Raw genomic sequence first — 20,168 nt, forward strand, 5'->3', positions numbered from 1 at the left:
TCCTATCTTGTTGTACTATTTTATGGTGTTTGCTTTCTTATATAAAACTGGGATTTAAAGCTTTTAGGATACTTGCCTTTCTTCATCCAAACAAATGTAATATGTAAATGTAATATTTTCAAATTTGATCATGCTGTTATGATTTGTTTATGAATCTTATTTCCACATTGTATTGAACTACATATTATTAGCATCTATCATCCAGGTTTATCCTCTTGTAATTATACACCTGTCATGTGTGCCATTTGTCCCTTTAAGACGTTTTTGGTTCTGATTTACTACTTGTGACAAAGCCACTATCTTTTTCTTTGTTTTATCGTTCAGCACGGCTGTTCTGTTCTCAATTCTGCTGTTTATTTGATTTATTATTATTTATTTATTTTTATTGTTGTATTTTAAACATGTACATACATACATTATGTCACTTAAGCCATTGTTTTTTGTATAGGGACCTATGTTTTCAGAAAAGTAATGTGGAATTTAAAAGCTGTGTTACTGAAAATGAATGTTCAGATGACTAATTTAAAAGATTTAAGTACTGTCAGAATTGTAAAATAATGTAGAATTATCTAATAAAATATATGTAATTCTCCTTTACATCCACCACTGAATCTTGTCACTACACTGTAGGCTACTGGGCTACCATATGAAGGAAAGCTGTAGTCCAGTCTGCTCTTATCCCTCTGCTCACTGTGTAAATGGACACAGTCTTGTAGTCCATTGTAAAATCTAGCTGCAAAGGTCAGAGAGGTAACTTCCCCCAAAATGTTCACCTACTTACGCAGTGTCTGCTTCTGTTAAAGAAAGTATTCCTTTATTTGTAGTCAACTCTTTGTAAGTATTGTCACAAATATTGAAGAATTTATATACAGTATATGCGGGCATGCCGGTGCACAGACGAGCACAAATCAAAGACAATTTAGTTATTCAGAGAAACAGAGCATGTTAAATAAAATATGAATAAACTAGTGCGTGTCTGTAGACTCAAAAACATCAGCAAGTTGACAGAGTCACCAACCGCAAAGGCATAAAAGGAGTGTTTAATTGTCCAGCTTCATTGGGGGACTTTCCAGCAGTATTCTCCACATACCTAAGGTTAATTAAACAGCAGTGGTGGAAAAAGTACCCAATTATCATAGTTGAGTAAAAGTGAAGTAATTGTTATTGCTAAAATATACTTAAGAATCAAAAGTAAAAGTTTAAATAATTTCAAATATCCTTATATTAAGCAAACAAGACGTCACCATTTTCTTGTTTTTTAAATTAACGATTAGCCAGGGGCACACTCCAACACTCAGACATCATTTACAACAAAGCCTTTGTGTTTAGTGAGTCCGCCAGATCAGAGGCAGTAGGGATGACCAGGGATGTTCTCTTGATAAGTGTGTGAATTGGAGCATTTTCCTGCTAAGCATTCAAAATGTAATGAGTACATTTGGGTGTCAGGAAAAATTAATGGAGTAAAAAGTATATTATTTTATTTAGGAATGTAGGGAAGTAAAAGTTGTCAAAAATATAATTAGTAAAGTACTTTAAAGTATTTTTACTTGAGTACTTTACACCTCTGCTAAACACTGACAAATGAATATGGAGTGAATGCTTGTAATCTGTGCAAAGGCAATACAGTATGAATATGGTGGTAACTAAATACAGTCACCTCCAAAATTATTGACACCCTTGATAAAAATGAGCAAAAAAGAATGTATACAATAAATAATACAAATACTGAGCTACAGTGCCTTCAGAAAGTATTCACACCCCTTGACTTTTTTCCACATTTTGTTGTTACAGCCTGAATGTAAAATTGATTATATTGAGAGAAAAGAAATTGTCACTGGCCTACACACAATACCTCATAATGTCAGCGTAATTGTTTGAATTTTTTTTTAAACAAACTAATTAAAAACGAAAAGCTGAAATGTCATGAGTCAATAAGTATTCAACAAGCCTAAATATACTGAACAAAAAAATTAATGCAACATGCAACAATTTCATTGATTTTTGCTGACTTACAGTTCATATATTTGGGAGTGTGGGTGGATGACAAGCTGAGCTTCACTGTTCATGTGTAGAACTTGATAAGGAAGCTCAAGCTGAGAATAGGTTTTTATTACCGGCATAAGGCTTGTTTTTCTCTGGAGGCCAGGAAGGAGCTGGTACGATGTACATTACTGGCGGTTTTAGATTTTAGTGATGATATATATACACTGCTCAAAAAAATATAGGGAACACTTAAACAACACAATGTAACTCCAAGTCAATCACACTTCTGTGAAATCAAACTGTCCACTTAGGAAGCAACACTGATTGACAATAAATTTCACATGCTGTTGTGCAAATGGAATAGACAACAGGTGGAAATTATAGGCAATTAGCAAGACACCCCCAATAAAGGACTGGTTTTGCAGGTGGTGACCACAGACCACTTCTCAGTTCCTATGCTTCCTGGCTGATGTTTTGGTCACTTTTGAATGCTGGCGGTGCTTTCACTCTAGTGGTAGCATGAGACGGAGTCTACAACCCACACAAGTGGCTCAGGTAGTGCAGCTCATCCAGGATGGCACATCAATGCGAGCTGTGGCAAGAAGGTTTGCTGTGTCTGTCAGCGTAGTGTCCAGAGCATGGAGGCGCTACCAGGAGACAGTACATCCGGAGACGTGGAGGAGGCCGTAGGAGGGCAACAACCCAGCAGCAGGACTGCTACCTCCACCTTTGTGCAAGGAGGAGCAGGAGGAGCACTGCCAGAGCCCTGCAAAATGACCTCCAGCAGGCCACAAATGTGCATGTGTCTGCTCAAACGGTCAGAAACAGACTCCATGAGGGTGGTATGAGGGCCCGACGTCCACAGGTGGGGGTTGTGCTTACAGCCCAACACCGTGCAGGACGTTTGGCATTTGCCAGAGAACACCAAGATTGGCAAATTCGCCACTGGTGCCCTGTGCTCTTCACAGATGAAAGCAGGTTCACACTGAGCACATGTGACAGACGTGACAGAGTCTGGAGACGCCATGGAGAACGTTCTGCTGCCTGCAACATCCTCCAGCATGACCGGTTTGGCGGTGGGTCAGTCATGGTGTGGGGTGGCATTTCTTTGGGGGGCTGCACAGCCCTCCATGTGCTCGCCAGAGGTAGCCTGACTGCCATTAGGTACCGAGATGAGATCCTCAGACCCCTTGTGAGACCATATGCTCGTGCAGTTGGCCCTGGTTCCTCCTAATGCAAGACAATGCTAGACCTCATGTGGATGGAGTGTGTCAGCAGTTCCTGCAAGAGGAAGGCATTCATGCTATGGACTGGCCTCCCGTTCCCCAGACCTGAATCCAATTGAGCACATCTGGGACATCATGTCTCACTCCATCCACCAACGCCACGTTGCACCACAGACTGTCCAGGAATTGGCGGATGCTTTAGTCCAGGTCTGGGAGGAGATCCCTCAGGAGACCATCCGCTACCTCATCAGGAGCATGCCCAGGCGTTGTAGGGAGGTCAAACAGGCACGTGGAGGCCACACACACTACTGAGCCTCATTTTGACTTGTTTTAAGGACATTACATCAAAGTTGGATCAGCCTGTAGTGTGGTTTTCCACTTTAATTTTGAGGGTGACTCCAAATCCAGACCTCCATGGGTTGATAAATTTGATTTCCATTGATCATTTTTGTGTGATTTTGTTGTCAGCACATTCAACTATTTAAAGAAAAAAGTATTTAATAAGATTATTTCATTCATTCAGATCTAGGATGTGTTATTTTAGTGTTCCCTTTATTTTTTTGAGCAGTGTATATATATATACAGTGAGGGAAAAAAGTATTTGATCCCCTGCTGATTTTGTAAGTTTGCCCACTGACAAAGACATGATCAGTCTATAATTTTAATGGTAGGTTTATTTGAACAGTGAGAGACAGAATAACAACAACAAAATCCAGAAAAATGCATGTCAAAAATGTTATAAATTGATTTGCATTTTAATGAGGGAAATAAGTATTTGACCCCTCTGCAAAACATGACTTAGTACTTGGTAGCAAAGCCCTTGTTGGCAATCACAGAGGTCAGACGTTTCTTGTAGTTGGCCACCAGGTTTGCACACATCTCAGGAGGGATTTTGTCCCACTCCTCTTTGCAGATCTTCTCCAAGTCATTAAGGTTTCGAGGCTGACGTTTGGCAACTCGAACCTTCAGCTCCCTCCACAAATTTTCTATGGGATTAAGGTCTGGAGACTGGCTAGGCCACTCCAGGACCTTAATGTGCTTCTTCTTGAGCCACTCCTTTGTTGCCTTGGCCGTGTGTTTTGGGTCATTGTCATGCTGGAATACCCATCCACGACCCATTTTCAATGCCCTGGCTGAGGGAAGTAGGTTCTCACCCAGGATTTGACGGTACATGGCCCCGTCCATCGTCCCTTTGATGCTGTGAAGTTGTCCTGTCCCCTTAGCAGAAAAACACCCCCAAAGCATAATGTTTCCAGCTCCATGTTTGACAGTGGGGATGGTGTTCTTGGGGTCATAGGCAGCATTCCTCCTCCTCCAAACACGGCGAGTTGAGTTGATGCCAAAGAGCTCGATTTTGGTCTCATCTGACCACAACACTTTCACCCAGTTCTCCTCTGAATCATTCAGATGTTCATTGGAAAACTTCAGATGGCCCTGTATATGTGCTTTCTTGAGCAGGGGGACCTTGCGGGCGCTGCAGGATTTCAGTCCTTCACGGCGTAGTGTGTTACCAATTGTTTTCTTGGTGACTATGGTCCCAGCTGCCTTGAGATCATTGACAAGATCCTCCCGTGTAGTTCTGGGCTGATTCCTCACCGTTCTCATGATCATTGCAACTCCACGAGGTGAGATCTTGCATGGAGCCCCAGGCCGAGGGAGATTGACAGTTATTTTGTGTTTCTTCCATTTGCGAAAAATCGCACCAACTGTTGTCACCTTCTCACCAAGCTGCATGGGGATGGTCTTGTAGCTCATTCCAGCCTTGTGTAGGTCTACAATCTTGTCCCTGACATCCTTGGAGAGCTCTTTGGTCTTGGCCATGGTGGAGAGTTTGGAATCTGATTGATTGATTGCTTCTGTGGACAGGTGTCTTTTATACAGGTAACAAATTGAGATTAGGAGCACTGCCTTTAAGAGTGTGCTCCTAATCTCAGCTTGTTACCTGTATAAAAAACACCTGGGAACCAGAAATCTTTCTGATTGAGAGGGGGTCAAATACTTATTTCCCTCATTAAAATGCAAATCAATTGATAAAATTTTTGACATGCGTTTTTCTGGATTTTTTTGTTGTTATTCTGTCTCTCACTGTTCAAATAAACCTACCATTACAATTATAGACTGATCATTTCTTTGTCAGTGGGCAAACGTACAAAATCAGCAGGGGATCAAATACTTTTTTCCCCCACTGTATATATATGTATATATATATATATATATATATATATATATATATATATATATATATATATATATATATATATACAGTGGGGAGAACAAGTATTTGATACACTGCCGATTTTGCAGGTTTTCCGTTTTCCTACTTACAAAGCATGTAGAGGTCTGTAATTTTTATCATAGGTACACTTCAACTGTGAGAGACGGAATCTAAAAAAAAAAAAATTCCAGAAAATCACATTGTATGATTTTAAGTAATTAATTTGCATTTTATTGCATGACATAAGTATTTGATACATCAGAAAAGCAGAACTTAATATTTGGTACAGAAACCTTTGTTTGCAATTACAGAGATCATACGTTTCCTGTAGGTCTTGACCAGGTTTGCACACACTGCAGCAGGGATTTTGGCCCACTCCTCCATACAGACCTTCTCCAGATCCTTCAGGTTTCGGGGCTGTCGCTGGGCAATACGGACTTTCAGCTCCCTCCAAATATTTTCTATTGGGTTCAGGTCTGGAGACTGGCTAGGCCACTCCAGGACCTTGATATGCTTCTTACGAACCCACTCCTTAGTTGCCCTGGCTGTGTGTTTCGGGTCGCTGCCATGCTGGAAGAGCCAGCCACGACCCATCTTCAATGCTCTTACTGAGGGAAGGAGGTTGTTGGCCAAGATCTCGCGATACATGGCCCCATCCATCCTCCCCTCAATACGGTGCAGTCGTCCTGTCCCCTTTGCAGAAAAGCATCCCCAAAGAATGATGTTTCCACCTCCATGCTTCACGGTTCGGATGGTGTTCTTGGGGTTGTACTCATCCTTCTTCTTCCTCCAAACACGGCGAGTGGAGTTTAGACCAAAAAGCTATATTTTTCTCTCATCAGACAACATGACCTTCTCCCATTCCTCCTCTGGATCATCCAGATGGTCATTGGCAAACTTCAGACGGGCCTGGACATGCGCTGGCTTGAGCAGGGGGACCTTGCGTGCGCTGCAGGATTTTAATCCATGACGGCGTAGTTTGTTACTAATGGTTTTCTTTGAGACTGTGGTCCCAGCTCTCTTCAGGTCATTGACCAGGTCCTGCCGTGTAGTTCTGGGCTGATCCCTCACCTTCCTCATGATCATTGATGCCCCACGAGGTGAGATCTTGCATGGAGCCCCAGACCGAGGGTGATTGACCGTCATCTTGAACTTCTTCCATTTTCTAATAGTTGCGCCAACAGTTCTCACCAAGCTGCTTGCCTATTGTCCTGTAGCCCATCCCAGCCTTGTGCAGGTCTACAATTTTATCCCTGATGTCCTTACACAGCTCTCTGGTCTTGGCCATTGTGGAGAGGTTAGAGTCTGTTTGATTGAGTGTGTGGACAGGTGTCTTTTATACAGGTAACGAGTTCAAACAGGTGCAGTCAATACAGGTAATGAGTGGAGAACAGGAGGGCTTCTTAAAGAAAAACTAACAGGTTTGTGAGAGCCGGAATTCTTACTGGTTGGTAGGTGATCAAATACTTATGTCATGCAATAAAATGCAAATTAATTACATAAAAATCATACAATGTGATTTTCTGGATTTTTGTTTTAGATTCCGTCTCTCACAGTTGAAGTGTACCTATGATAAATATTACAGACCTCTACATGCTTTGTAAGTAAGAAAACCTGCAAAATCGGCAGTGTATCAAATACTTGTTCTCCTCACTGTATATACAGGCCTCAACCACTACCCTGAGAGCACTTGATTCAGTATATCATGCGGCCCTCAGGTTCATTACCAATCAAAAACATCTAACACATCATTGTGATCTCTACAGCGCCGTTGGCTGGTCGTTATTGACCTTGCATAGGCTTAAACACTGGTATACACTGATTTATAAGGCCATACTGGGTAAAATGCCACTTTATCTCTGTTCTTTTTTAATCAGGTCAGTAAATAAATATCAGTTACTGTCCCATTCTCATTTGCTTTTAACAGTACGAAGAATTAGAACAGGTCATGGTAGAAATGGTTTTAGTTATTCAGCTCCGTGCTCCTGGAATTGTCTCCTGAATATTTTAAAATGTGATGATCTAGTTACGTTGGTGGAGTTTAAACACTTGGTTGATGTAAATATCATAGAAGAGTGTAATTATCTTTAGGACAGCTGTTTTTTAGTTATGACATTCGTTTTTCTTACATAATATGTAATTGTTGTACTGTCTGTGTGTCTATAGTTTTGTTCAATGTTGTGTTAGTGTATGTAAGTTGTTTTGTCTGAAACGTTGTTCCCCCTGCTGCTGTTGGACCAGGTCTCTCTTGAAAAATAGATTTTATCTCAATTAGAAAAACCTGTATAAATAAAGGTTAAATTAAGAAAATTAAAAATATGAGGAAATCAGTCAATTGAAATTAATTAATGAGGTCCTAATCTATGGATTTCATGACTGGGAATACAGATATTCATCTGTTGGTCGCAGATACCTTTAAAAAATGGGCCTCACAATGGGCCTCAGGAACTCTTCACTGTATTTTTGTGCATTCAAATTGCCATTGATAAAATGCAATTGTGTTGTCCGTAGCTTATGCCCATAATCACACCACCACCATGGGACACTATGATCACAATGTTGACATCAGCAAACTGCTCGCCCACACGATGCCATACATGTGGTCTGCGGTTGTGAGGCCGGTCGGACGTACTGCCAAATTATCTAAAATGACTTTGGAGGCGGCTTATGGTAGATAAAGTAACATTCAGTTCTCTGGCAACAGCTCTGGTGGACATTCCTGCAGTCAGCATGCCAATTGCAGGCTCTCTCAAAACTTGAAATATCTGTGGCATTGTGTTGTGCGACAACTGCGCATTTTAGAGTGGCCTTTTATTGTCCCCAGCACAAGGTGCACCTGTGTAATGATCATGCCGTTTAATCAGCTTCTTGATATGCCACACCTGTCAGATGGATGGACTACTTGGCTAAATAAATATGCTCACTAACAGGGATGTAACCCAATTTGTGTACAACATTTGAGAGAAATAAGCTTGTGCGTATGGAAAATCTCTAGGATCTTTTTTTTCAGCTCATGAAACATGGGACCAACACTTTACATGTTGCGTTTATATTTTTGTTCAGTTTAAGTTCAGGAGTAAAAATGTGCTTAACAAGTCACATAATAAGTTGCATGGACTCACTCTGTGTGCAATAATAGCGTTTAACATGATTTTATAATACTGACTCATCTCTGTACCCCACTCATACAATTATTTGTAAGGTCCCTCATTCGAGCAGTGAATTTCAAACACAGATTCAACCACAAAGACCAGGGGGGTTTTCCAATGCCTTGCAAAGAAGGGCACCTATTGGTAGATGGGAAGAAGAAGAAAAATCAGACATTGAATATCCCTATGAGCATGGTGAAGTTATTAATTACATTTTGGACGGTGTATCAATACACCCAGTCACTTAACTCAGTTGCCGGAGAGGAAGGAAACCACTCAGGGGTTTCACCATGAGGCCAATGGTGACTTTAAAACAGTTAGAGTTTAATGGCTGTGATAGGAGAGAACTGAGGATGGATCAACAACATTGTAGTTACTCCACAATACTAACCTAATTGACAGAGTGAAAAGAAGGAAGCCTGTATAGAATATAAATATTCCAAAAGATGCATCCTGTTTGCAACAATGCACTAAAGTAGTACAAAAAATGTGGCAAAGCAATTAACTTTTTGTCCTGAATGCAAAGTGTAATGTTATGGGAAAATCCAATACAACACATTACTGAGTACCACTCTTGTCAGCGTCTGGGTGAAGTGGGGAAATCAGGCGCAGGACACAGAACTGAGAGATAAATAGCTTTACTAGACTCAAAGTAAACCATAGCAAACCCTCCACGCAGGGAAGAGCAAAACAACAGCTCAACAGACGACGTAACAAAGAACAATCACGCACACACCCAGGAGGGAAAACAGAGGTAATATAGGGAAACTAATAAGCCTAATGAGTAACAGGTGTGAAAAATAAAGACAGAACTAGTGAGACACAGAAACATCGATCGGTGGCAGCTAGTACTCCGGTGACGACGACCGCCGAAGCCTGCCCGAGCGAGGAGGAGGGGCAGCCTCGGCAGTATCCGTGACAACTCTCCATATTTTCAAGCATAGTGGTGGCTGCATCATGTTATGGGTATGCTTGTAATCATTGAGGACTGGGGAGTTTTTCAGGATAAAAAAGAAAAGGAATAGAGCTTATCACAGGCAAAATCCTAAAGGAAAACCTGGTTCAGTCTGCTTTCCACCAGACACTGGGAGATGAATTCACCTTTCAGCAGGGCAATAAAGTAAAACACAAGGCCAAATATACACTGGAGTTGCTTACCAAGAAGACAGTGAATGTTCCTGAGTGGCCGAGTAACAGTTTTGACTTAAATCTGCTTGAAAATCTATGGCAAGACTTGAAAATGGTTGTCTAGCATTGATCAACAACCAATTTGACAGAGCTTGAAGAATTTTGAAAATAATAATGATCAAATGTTGCACAATCCAGGTGTGGAAAGCTCTTAGAGACTTACCCAGAAAGACTCACAGCTGTTATCACTGCCAAAGGTGCTTCTACAAAGTATTGACTCAGGGGTGTGAATACTTATGTAAATGAGATATTTATGTATTTCATTGGAATACATTTGTAAAAACATTTCTAAAAACATGTTTTCAATTTGTCATTATGGGGTATTGTGTGTAGATGGGTGAGAAGAAAAAAACGATTTAATCCATTTTGGATTTAGGCTGTAGCACAACAAAATGTGGAATAAGTCAAGGGGTATAAATACTTTCTGAAGGCCAAAAATTGGGAAATTGTATTATTTTATAATATAATTGCTCAGAGAAATAGATTTTGTTTAACAAGTTATATATTTTTTCTCTCAAAAAGATAGGTGTCAAAATTATTGCCACCCCTGTTTTAAATACTTTGTGCAACCTCCCCTTGCTAGAATAACGACACTGAGCCTTTTTCTATAATGTCTTATGAGATTGCAGAACACATTGTTAGGGATCTTAGACCATTCCTCCATTCAGAATCTTTCCAGATCCTTGATATCCTTTGGTCTGCGCTTATGGACTGCCATCTTCAATTCAAACCACAGGTTTTCAATGGGGTTCAAGTCTGGAGACTGAGACGGCCATTGCAAAATGTTGATTTTGTGGTCAATTAACCATTTCTTTGTGGATTTTGATGTGTGCTTGGGGTCATTTTCCTGCAGGAAGATTCACTTGCGGCTTAGTTACAGCCTCTTGGCAGAGGCAACCAGGTTTTGGGCTAAAATGTCCTGGTAGTTAGTAGAGTTCATGATGCTGTTGACCTTAACAAGGGCCCCAAGATCAGTGGAAGCAAAACAGCCCCATAACATCAAATATCCACCACCATATTGTACAGTAGGTATGATATTATTTTCTGCATATGCATCCTTTTTATGCCAAACCAACCACTGGTTTGCGTGTGCAAAGTGCTCTATTTCCGTCTCATCTGACCATAGCACCTGGTTCCAATACAAGTGCCAATGGCGTTTAGCAAACTCCAGGCGTTTACATTTGTTGGTTGCTCTCAATAAAGTATTTTTTCTGGCAACCCTTCCAAAGAGCCTAAAACGAAGGAGCTGATCGTAAACTACAGGAGACAGCAGAGAGAGCACGCCCCCATCCACATCGAATGGGCCGCAGTGGAGAGGGTCAAAAGCTTGAAGTTCCTCCGCGTGCACATCACTGACAACCTGAAATGGTCCCTTCACACAAACAGCGTGGTGAAGAAGGTGCAACAGCGCCTCTTCAACCTCAGGAGGCTGAAGAAATTTGTCTTGGCCCCTAAGACCCTCACAAACGTCTACAGATGCACCATTGAGAACATCCTGTCGGGCTGTATCATCGCCTGGTACGGCAACTGCAGGGCTCTCCAGAGAGTGGTGCGGTCAGCCCAATGCATCACCAGGGGCACACTGCCTGCCCTCCAGGACATCTACAGCACCCAGTGTCACAGGAAGGCAATTAAGATCATCAAGGACCTCAGCCACCCGAGCCACGGCCTGTTCACCCCGCTACCATCTACAAGGCAGAGACAGTAAAGGTGCATCAAAGCTGGGACCGAGAGACTAAGAAACAGCTTCTATCTCCAGAATATCAGACTGTTACAAAGTCACTACTAACCTTAGTCACTGTTCTAGCCGGTTACCACCCGATACTCTACCCTGCACCTTAGAGATTGCTGGTCACTTTAATAATGTTTACATACTGTTTCACCTACTTTATGTATATCAAATAAGAAAATGTATTATATAAAAGGTATATACAGTACTGTATTCCAGTCCTGGCTCATCCTATATATCTACTGCTGTACACACATTTTCTAAAAACCTGAAATATCACATTTACATAAGTATAAAGACCCTTTACTCAGTACTTTGTTGAAGCACCTTTGGCAGTGATTACAGCGTTGAGTCTTCTTGGCTATGACGCTACAAGCTTGGCACACATGTATTTGGGGAGTTTCTCCCATTCTTCTCTGCAGATCCTCTCAAGCTCTGTCAGGTTGGATGGGGAGCGTTGCTGCACAGCTATTTTCAGGTCTCTCCAGAGATGTTCGATTGGGCCACTCAAGGACATTCAGAGACTTGTCCCAAAGCCACTCCTAAGTTGTCTTGGCTGTGTGCTTAGGGTCATCGTCCTGTTGGAAGGTGAACCTTCGCCCCAGTCTGAGGTCCTGAGCGCTCTGGAGCAGGTTTTCATCAAGGATCTCTCTGTACTTTGCTCCATTCTTCTTTCCTTCGATCCTGACTAGTCTCCCAGTCCCTGCCGCTGAAAAACATCCCCACAGCATGATGCTGGCACCACCATGATTTTTGCTCTGACATGCACTCTAAACTGTGGGACCTTATATAGACAGGTGTGTGCCTTTCCAAATCATGTCCAATCAATTGAATTTACCACAGGTGGACTCCAATCAAGTTGTAGAAACATCTCAAGGATGATCAATGGAAACAGGATGCACCTGAGCTCAATTTCGAGTCTCATAGCAAAGGGTCAGAATACTTATATAAATCAGGTATTTCTGTTTCATATTTTTAATACATTTGCAAACATTTCTAAAAACCTGTTTTCGCTTTGTCATTATGGGGCATTGTGTGTAGATCGATGAGGATTATTTTTTTTAAATCCATTTTAGAATAAGACTAATTTAACAAAATGTGGATAAATTCAAGGGGGCTGAATACTTTCCAAATGGACTGTATACATAATGTAATAGACTATGGCATATTTTGAATAGGCTAATGGACTCCAAATTATCGAACTGGTCTGCTCCATTTTTATCTACAGTGGCGGACTGGGACCGAAAATCAACCCTGGCATTTCTACCACACCGGCCCATTTCTTTCCTTGCGGCCCCCACACCAGACTATTTTTTCCCTCTTGAGGACCCCATTATTAGCCAGATAATGATCAGTTTGAGCAAAAAACCCAAGTTAGACAGGCCCACTGGGCTAAAAATGGACCAGCCCATCTGGTATTTGCCAAAAATGTCAGATGGTCAGTCTGCCCCTGCTTATCGATGTTGACCTTCTAATCTAGGTATATTGTCCAGACATATCATAGTACAGTGTAAGCCTACTATGCTATTTGTAATTAACTGCCATGAAAATATATGTTGTCCTTTCTGGGGACATAAGTGTGTATGGTGTGTTGGCACTAGATAGACAGGCACGCTCAGCTCTGTAGCATATGACGTCAGTGGCAGGGAGCTGGTATTGGTTCGCGCGGCCATGAGGAGCTCAACGTGACAGCTCAGTGCAGCAGGTAACAATCCGATCCACAGCATCAACCGAATCATCCATCTGCAGGTGCACGTGTAGACTCAAATGGGTAATGTGTGGAAACCGTGTCCACTCTGAGCCTATTGGCACATGCGAGAATACAGAGCAGCGTGGAGAAAATAAAACATTAGGCTATGAGCCACACCAAATAATTATTCCCACGGGGCATTACAGCTTTATGTAATAGCCTACATATTGACTGTAGTCTACTGTTAGGTTGGGTGGATTGGTTTTTTAGGAATTATTGTCATGGACACAGGCAGGCCTATTTAGGCTTTATCTAAACCTAAAATTGAAAACCTACTAAAGATAATATTTAAAGAGAAATAGATAAAGCCCCGTGTAGCTCAGTTGGTAGAGCATGGCGCTTGAAACGCCAGGGTTGTGGGTTCGATTCCCCTGGGGGGCCAGTATGAAAAGGTATGCACTTACTAACTGTATAGTCCGCTAAAATGTAAATGTAATAAAATACTATTTTCACATCATGAAGGTAAAAAAACATTCACACACATTTTTATTTTAAAAGGGCAATTTGCAGTTGATACATCAATTTTTGGACTTATACATTAATATACTTATACATGTGTAGGCTTACCCATTGATTTTTGAAGAATATAACTTATAAATACCTCATGAGCTTAGTTCAACTGTTGGAATACCCCATCAAAACCAAAATATAAGCTTGTTTTACTCCAATGTTTGTAAACAATATAAATGTAAACAAACACTATATAGCCCCAAAACATGGTTAAAACTATACTTTTATAATGGTTGGCCAGTCCTTGCATCAATAGCTCTGTCTATGAATTTGAGATTGGTTACATTTCTTCAGCCCCCTTCCTAGGCTTTTTACCGAAACAGGAGCGAGTACACGCTTTGTTATTGTTTCTACAGCTGATTGCGGCTTTAACCAACACACTGAGACAAGTTGAATATGTGAGGCTACACACGAATGAAAAGTTATATGTTCTTCCCTGCACATTGTCTGTGGATATTTTCTCAATTTCAATCAAATTAAGCCATATAAGGGCTAGCTTACCTTCTCCCCCCTATAAACCACTATTCTGCATATGATTGTAGAAAAACAGGAATGTGATAATGCATCTATTTTATCTTAATTCTGACACTTTCCTATAATAACCGTATATATGCCATGTCATTATTATGCATATGAAAGTTGTAAATGAAACAGAAGCCGGAATGTAGAACATACAGTAATAACAAACAGTAGGCGATAAGGCTAATAAGTGTGTAAGGAATTCTGCCCTACTTTCTATATAGTAAACATATACTAGCACATACCGCCCAGAGTTGTTTTATGTTCTCGTAGCATAGCTGTAGCATGGTGAACACGGGACACAGCACGCTAGAATAAGAGGGAGGGCAATTCTCGTGCAGATCCTCCTTAACTACAGAAATGGGTTGTACTCCAGATGGGTAGAAAGCACCGTCCAACACGTGAGTCTCATGTGACGGAGGTAGATCAGCTCTCCAACGGAGAGACGTGTCTAGTCACAGGGTTTATTTAACACGTAGACCAAACCACCCCTGTACCACACATTTACCCGGGAGTAGAGCATCTGAACTATTGCTGTGCTTGGATCTCAGAGTGACAACATCACATTGACAGTCTCTGCAAAGCAATAGCCTGATGAAAGAATATTCTTTATAGAAAAAGTGTTCACTATTGAATAGAAGAATATAACAATACTATTAGCAAGAAGAATACACTTTTTTTTCCTCAGATGACAATATTAGCCAAATATTGAAAGACAAGTGAAGCCTATTTTTAAGGTTGAATTGTTTGGAGACCAATATTTGGATTTCATAAAGACGCAAAATGGAGAGGATTACAAATGCGCAACCTCCTCCTTGTATGGCAAAACACCAGTCGCTGGAGATGGCAGACATTCAAAGGTAAGCCCACAGAAACAGCTTGTAATGTATGCATTATAACACTGCAAAACAACATAGTATTCTTATGTAAATAATAATAATAATAAAAACACTATAAGCATGACTTCTTATCAATATTGTCTATTCTCTTTGCCCTATAGAATGGATATCCCAAAGTACATGAACAAACACCGAAGGGGAATGAAGCGCGGGGAAGACAGTAAGGTATGCTGCTGTTCTTTACTTTAAACATTTTGTACATCTTTGGTTTACTTTTGTCCGCAATTTCTTATTTCTTATACCCTATTTAAGACATTTTACACATTGACTAACAAATGTACTTTTATTTCTCCCACAGGAGACGAACAAGTTACCCCACCGATTGATTGAGAAGAAAAGACGTGACAGAATCAATGAATGCATTGCCCAACTGAAGGATTTATTGCCAGAACATCTCAAACTCACAGTGAGTACGAATTTCATGTGTAGCCTACTACTACTGACTGTGGAATAGGAATGCAAATGCGCCACCTGGTTGTTCATGATTCATTTGTTTGGCCAAATCAATGCCTTGATTAGTCTGATTTAATCCAAACATTTAGCCTGTTATGACAAAGGAAACTTCTTATTCGATTTTTTTTTCATAATGTAAATTAGTTGTTTATTATTATTATTATTATTATTATTATTATTACATCAACACTATTTAAAATTATCAGATTGAAAAGTTTGGTTAATTACAATAATTGAATTCAATGCATATTGCCCCAAACCCTTTCATAACAATATACATAAACAATATGTAGATAAATTATGTCTTTAAATTTACTGCATTGTGTTGGTGTGTGCAGATTGCCTGCCTTCCCGCCCTGTGGCAGTTTGTCCTCTGTTCAGCTGCTAAAAGTGTTATGTAAGAAAGATCAACATGCTTATCAAGGTCTTCCTGTTTTAGACTCTGGGCCATTTGGAGAAAGCTGTGGTGTTGGAACTCACCCTGAAGCATGTGAAAGCCCTGAGCACTCTCCTGGAACAGCAGCAGCAGAAAATCATTGCACTGCAGAATGGCATGCAAATCAGTAAGTGTGATACTTTGAGATACACTGTTTCAGTTTATTATGACTACACCCTATTTCCACCGATCAATAGTATTACTTATTATTGACAGACCATACCATTGAGATGTTTCTGCTCAATCAAAGCTAAAATTGTATCTTTCCCATTAAAAAAATTAATAAAAAAAGAAACCTGTTTCATTTCCAAAACTGTAGTATTATTAAATATTAACTGAATGTCTGATATGACTTTGTTTGTTGAAGGTGATCAGAGCAGTGTTAGCTCAGAGAACAGTGAGGAGATGTTCCGCTCTGGCTTCCACGTCTGTGCTAAGGAGGTCCTCCTGTACCTGGCTAACCAGGGGAGCAGCAGAGACCACCTGACCCCCTCCCAAATGATCAGCCACCTCCACAAAGTAGCATCAGAGGTGCTCCAGGGTCCATTCAGCCCCCGGCCCGAAGAGCCCACCCACAAACCCATCGATAGCATGGAGAAGCCTGCTGGTCAGCTGCCTAAGGGCAATGAGGGTCACCCCAAGAACTTTGTGTCTGTCATTCAAAGGACATACCCCCACGGACATGGAGAGCAGAGTGGCAGTGACACAGACACAGACAGCGGCTATGGAGGGGAACACGAGAAACGGGACCTCAAAGCCAAATGCTCAAGCTACTACGGCAAGGAGGGGGAGCTCAAGTACGCTCTGGCTGAGAGGATGGCAGGAGGTGGCATCAAGCAGGAGGGTGATGAGCCCCAGGCCAAGAGGTTAAAAGCCAACTACTCAGAGGATGAGTCTTCCTCTGGGCAGGTGGTTAGCAGCCATCACAGTTACATGAGCTTCTCCCAATACCAGACCCCACTCTGCGTGCCCTTCTACCTCATCCCCCAAGAGGCTGCATCATGGCCCATGATGGAGAAGTGCTGGTTCCCAGGGGGCATGCCCTTTTTGTACCCAGGCATGAGTGGCTCAGCAGCCAGCTTGTCTCCAGATAAAATACCCCAAAACCTAGTAATGTCTTTCAGGGCAGGTTCCCCGGCACTCTACCAGACACCCAAGGACTCACCAGCCCTCCTCCAAGCTTTAAAGCAAGCCCCCCCATGAACTTGGAATCCAAAGACTGATACACTTTTGTGTTTGCACCCAGCTCAATTAATGTTTGGGGTTGAACGGATCGCCTGCTGGAAGGCGTCCAGGTTAGCAAAGACAAACACGAGAGCACCAGTTTGTCTCCCTCAGCAACAGCAGCAAGCAACTGTTTCTCCCATTAGCCCGCACTCTCCCTCTGAGAGCAAACAACAACTGTCACACACAAACCCAGTGGCCACCGCCCTCCAAGCCAGCACAGAGGGACCTTGGAGCCAGTCAGCACTGAAGCTCAGACCCTATGGAGGCTCACAGATTACCTGTTGCAAAGCCCTGAAGAGCTGGTCAACACAAGGACATCACAAAAGAGAGGGACATACTGTTGAGATAGCTTCCCTGCACTTGTGTTGAATGTCAGAGTTAAACCCTGAATGTGATGAGCAGACAGCACAGCCCCCAGCCATTCAGACCTGCCCTTTGCACACACACCGGTCTGTAATGAATGTAAGAATTTAACGAAACCCCTGTAGATGCTGCTTGAGTTTCTATGTGTTGTAGAAGTGCGACCGGAGGATCCACATTTTCTGCATCTGTAGCTGCTGAAACTGCAACAGACCCTCCTTTAGACTAGAACGCTACCAAATACGTCTCTGGTTTATGTTGACCAGGGCTCTCACAAAATCCATTGCTCCCTCTTCACCCACCAAGTGTACCCTACCTTGCAGCTAAATGGACTCCACTGGATTTTATTATTTTAAAAAAGTCAGGATGGTGTCACCGGACCTGATATGTGTCACTCATGTAAATAGAGGAGTGATGCAGTCAGTTATGCATTTTAGTTTTGAGTTTGTAAGTCACTACCATTCGTGCAAGTAGTTCTTGTGAGGTAATGTCTTGTAATTATTTTGTTTATACTACTTGTACATCTCTATTTTTGATACATGATCTACAGAGTGTATTTGCATTGTAACTAGAGGGAGGGAATTTTAGATGGCCATTTTGCTGTATGCCAAGAGAACGTGTACATAGCATTGCACTAGACCTGATTTGCATCATGCTCATTATTCATTTCTGGTCTGGTCAATTTCTGGCCTGATCTTAGTTCATGCTTGCTTTCGCTTAAAGCAGACACAAATTATGGCAGATGTCTAAATGTATTTGTATCAATTCCTGAGTCTGTGGCAAAGAGAGGAGAGTGAATGTAATGCTACAGCAAAATGTTAGTTTTATATCGGACGAGGTACTTGGGATTTCTATTTTGCGACCTAACAGAAGGTTGCTTGTTGTACATATTTTGTCTATAAAGTATTGTTGACATAAAGTTTTTTTCTGTGGAAATAAGTGTTTGGGTCTGAATCTTGGTAGAACACTTTAGCATGTTGCACAGCAACGCAACCCTACCTGGCTTCTCATAATAACAATACATGCTTACATAACATGAACACTCACCTAATCCATAAGGCAGCAGTCAGAGGCAGACTGGAGCAAGAAATCGGCTCTGGCATTTCTAATACACCGGTCCTTTTTTTCCTAGAGGCCCCCGCAACAGCCTATTCTTTTCCTCAAGGCCCCCATTATTAGACAGATAATTATAATTTTGCACCAAAAAAAAAAAACTTAAACAGGCCCACTGGGATAAAAATGGACCAGCCCATCTGGCATTTGCCATTGTAGACCTAAATCAACAAGACATGAAAATGAAAAAAAAAATATTAAGCAGGTTGCTGTAAATAACTATACATTTACATGTTCCCCACAACTCAAATGACTTTATAGAGATTCTATAACAGACTGATAGGATATTATAGTATGACCACCTGACATTTTTGGAACTAGTGGATTGATAGACCAAATAGTGTATTGATTGATAGAAACAATTGTGGATTGGTCTTCATCATATTAAGGATAGCCTAGTCAAGCATCTGTAGGCTAATATTCAATAATATTTTGAGTGATTGTACGTTTTATCAGTTACAGGAAAAGTTCTGTGATTACGTTTTATATAGGCATATGCCTTTTCATCAGAAAATAAGAACTAACCAACAGAACCAATATAGGCCTTCCTATTTTAGGCCTATAGCCTACTTGTAGTTGCATAGGCAGCAGGACCTTACAGCGCACATAGTTCACTCATTGTATAATGCTGGTCAATCTGAATAGTGTAATAGGCTATCTGTTTAGCATATCTGTTTACCTGTCCCACCATTAATGGCTGTCCCGACATAAAAGGACTGTAGGTTATTGCAAGCGCCGCTGTTCTGTGAACATGAGGCACGTTTGGCCCAATGATTTATATATACACTAGATGACTGACAGAGGCGCTGTTTTAAACCATATTTGGAAGCTAAAGAAATGCATTTATTAATGTCTCCATTTGTTTTTGCCACATTTAATGCATACTTTTATATTATATAATGTGAGCTAAACATAATTTTTTAAATAATAAAAATAAAAAAATCCTTAAAGTATAATATTTTAAAAGTTCTAATGTTACTGTCCCCACTACAACAACATAAAATAATTAAATACATGTCATTTTCTCCTTGAAACATTTAATTGAAATACTGTAGAATTACATTCATTCTTATGGAGGACTGCTTCTTCAGGGGAGTACCAATATGGCTGACCGGTAGCTTCAAAGCCTCTCATTGGCCATTACATAGCATCAGCAATCATTGGGTTTGGCCACACTGTTTCTCTCCAGCCTCAGCTGATGTGTCAAAGAATGCAAACTGGCCCGGTGTGTCAAAGCATGCAAACTGGCGGTCAACCGTGTGCCACAAACTGTACGTGGGTGTGGCAGCAAGAAAAATGCACATGCCATGGCCTATTAGCCTACCTGAAACATTAAATTCAACATTTATCATCATAATATTATTCAACATAGCCTGCATTTATCTATTTATTTGACAGGGACAGTGCACAT

The 20,168-nt window shown here is 41.2% G+C and overlaps 1 pseudogene across 1 annotated transcript; it reads left to right on the forward strand.

Moving 5' to 3' along the window:
- Positions 1–14,683: 14,683 nt before the first annotated feature.
- LOC311139013 (class E basic helix-loop-helix protein 40-like) lies at positions 14,684–17,371 on the forward strand (annotated as a pseudogene). The gene is made up of 5 exons (XR_014615471.1): positions 14,684–15,129; positions 15,270–15,333; positions 15,467–15,574; positions 16,061–16,184; positions 16,425–17,371. The product of XR_014615471.1 is annotated as a class E basic helix-loop-helix protein 40-like (transcript).
- The last annotated feature ends 2,797 nt before the right edge of the window (positions 17,372–20,168 follow it).

The sequence above is a fragment of the Coregonus lavaretus genome (assembly GCF_964263955.1).
Source record: "Coregonus lavaretus genome assembly, chromosome: 12".
In the NCBI taxonomy this organism is placed as follows: domain Eukaryota; kingdom Metazoa; phylum Chordata; class Actinopteri; order Salmoniformes; family Salmonidae; genus Coregonus; species Coregonus lavaretus.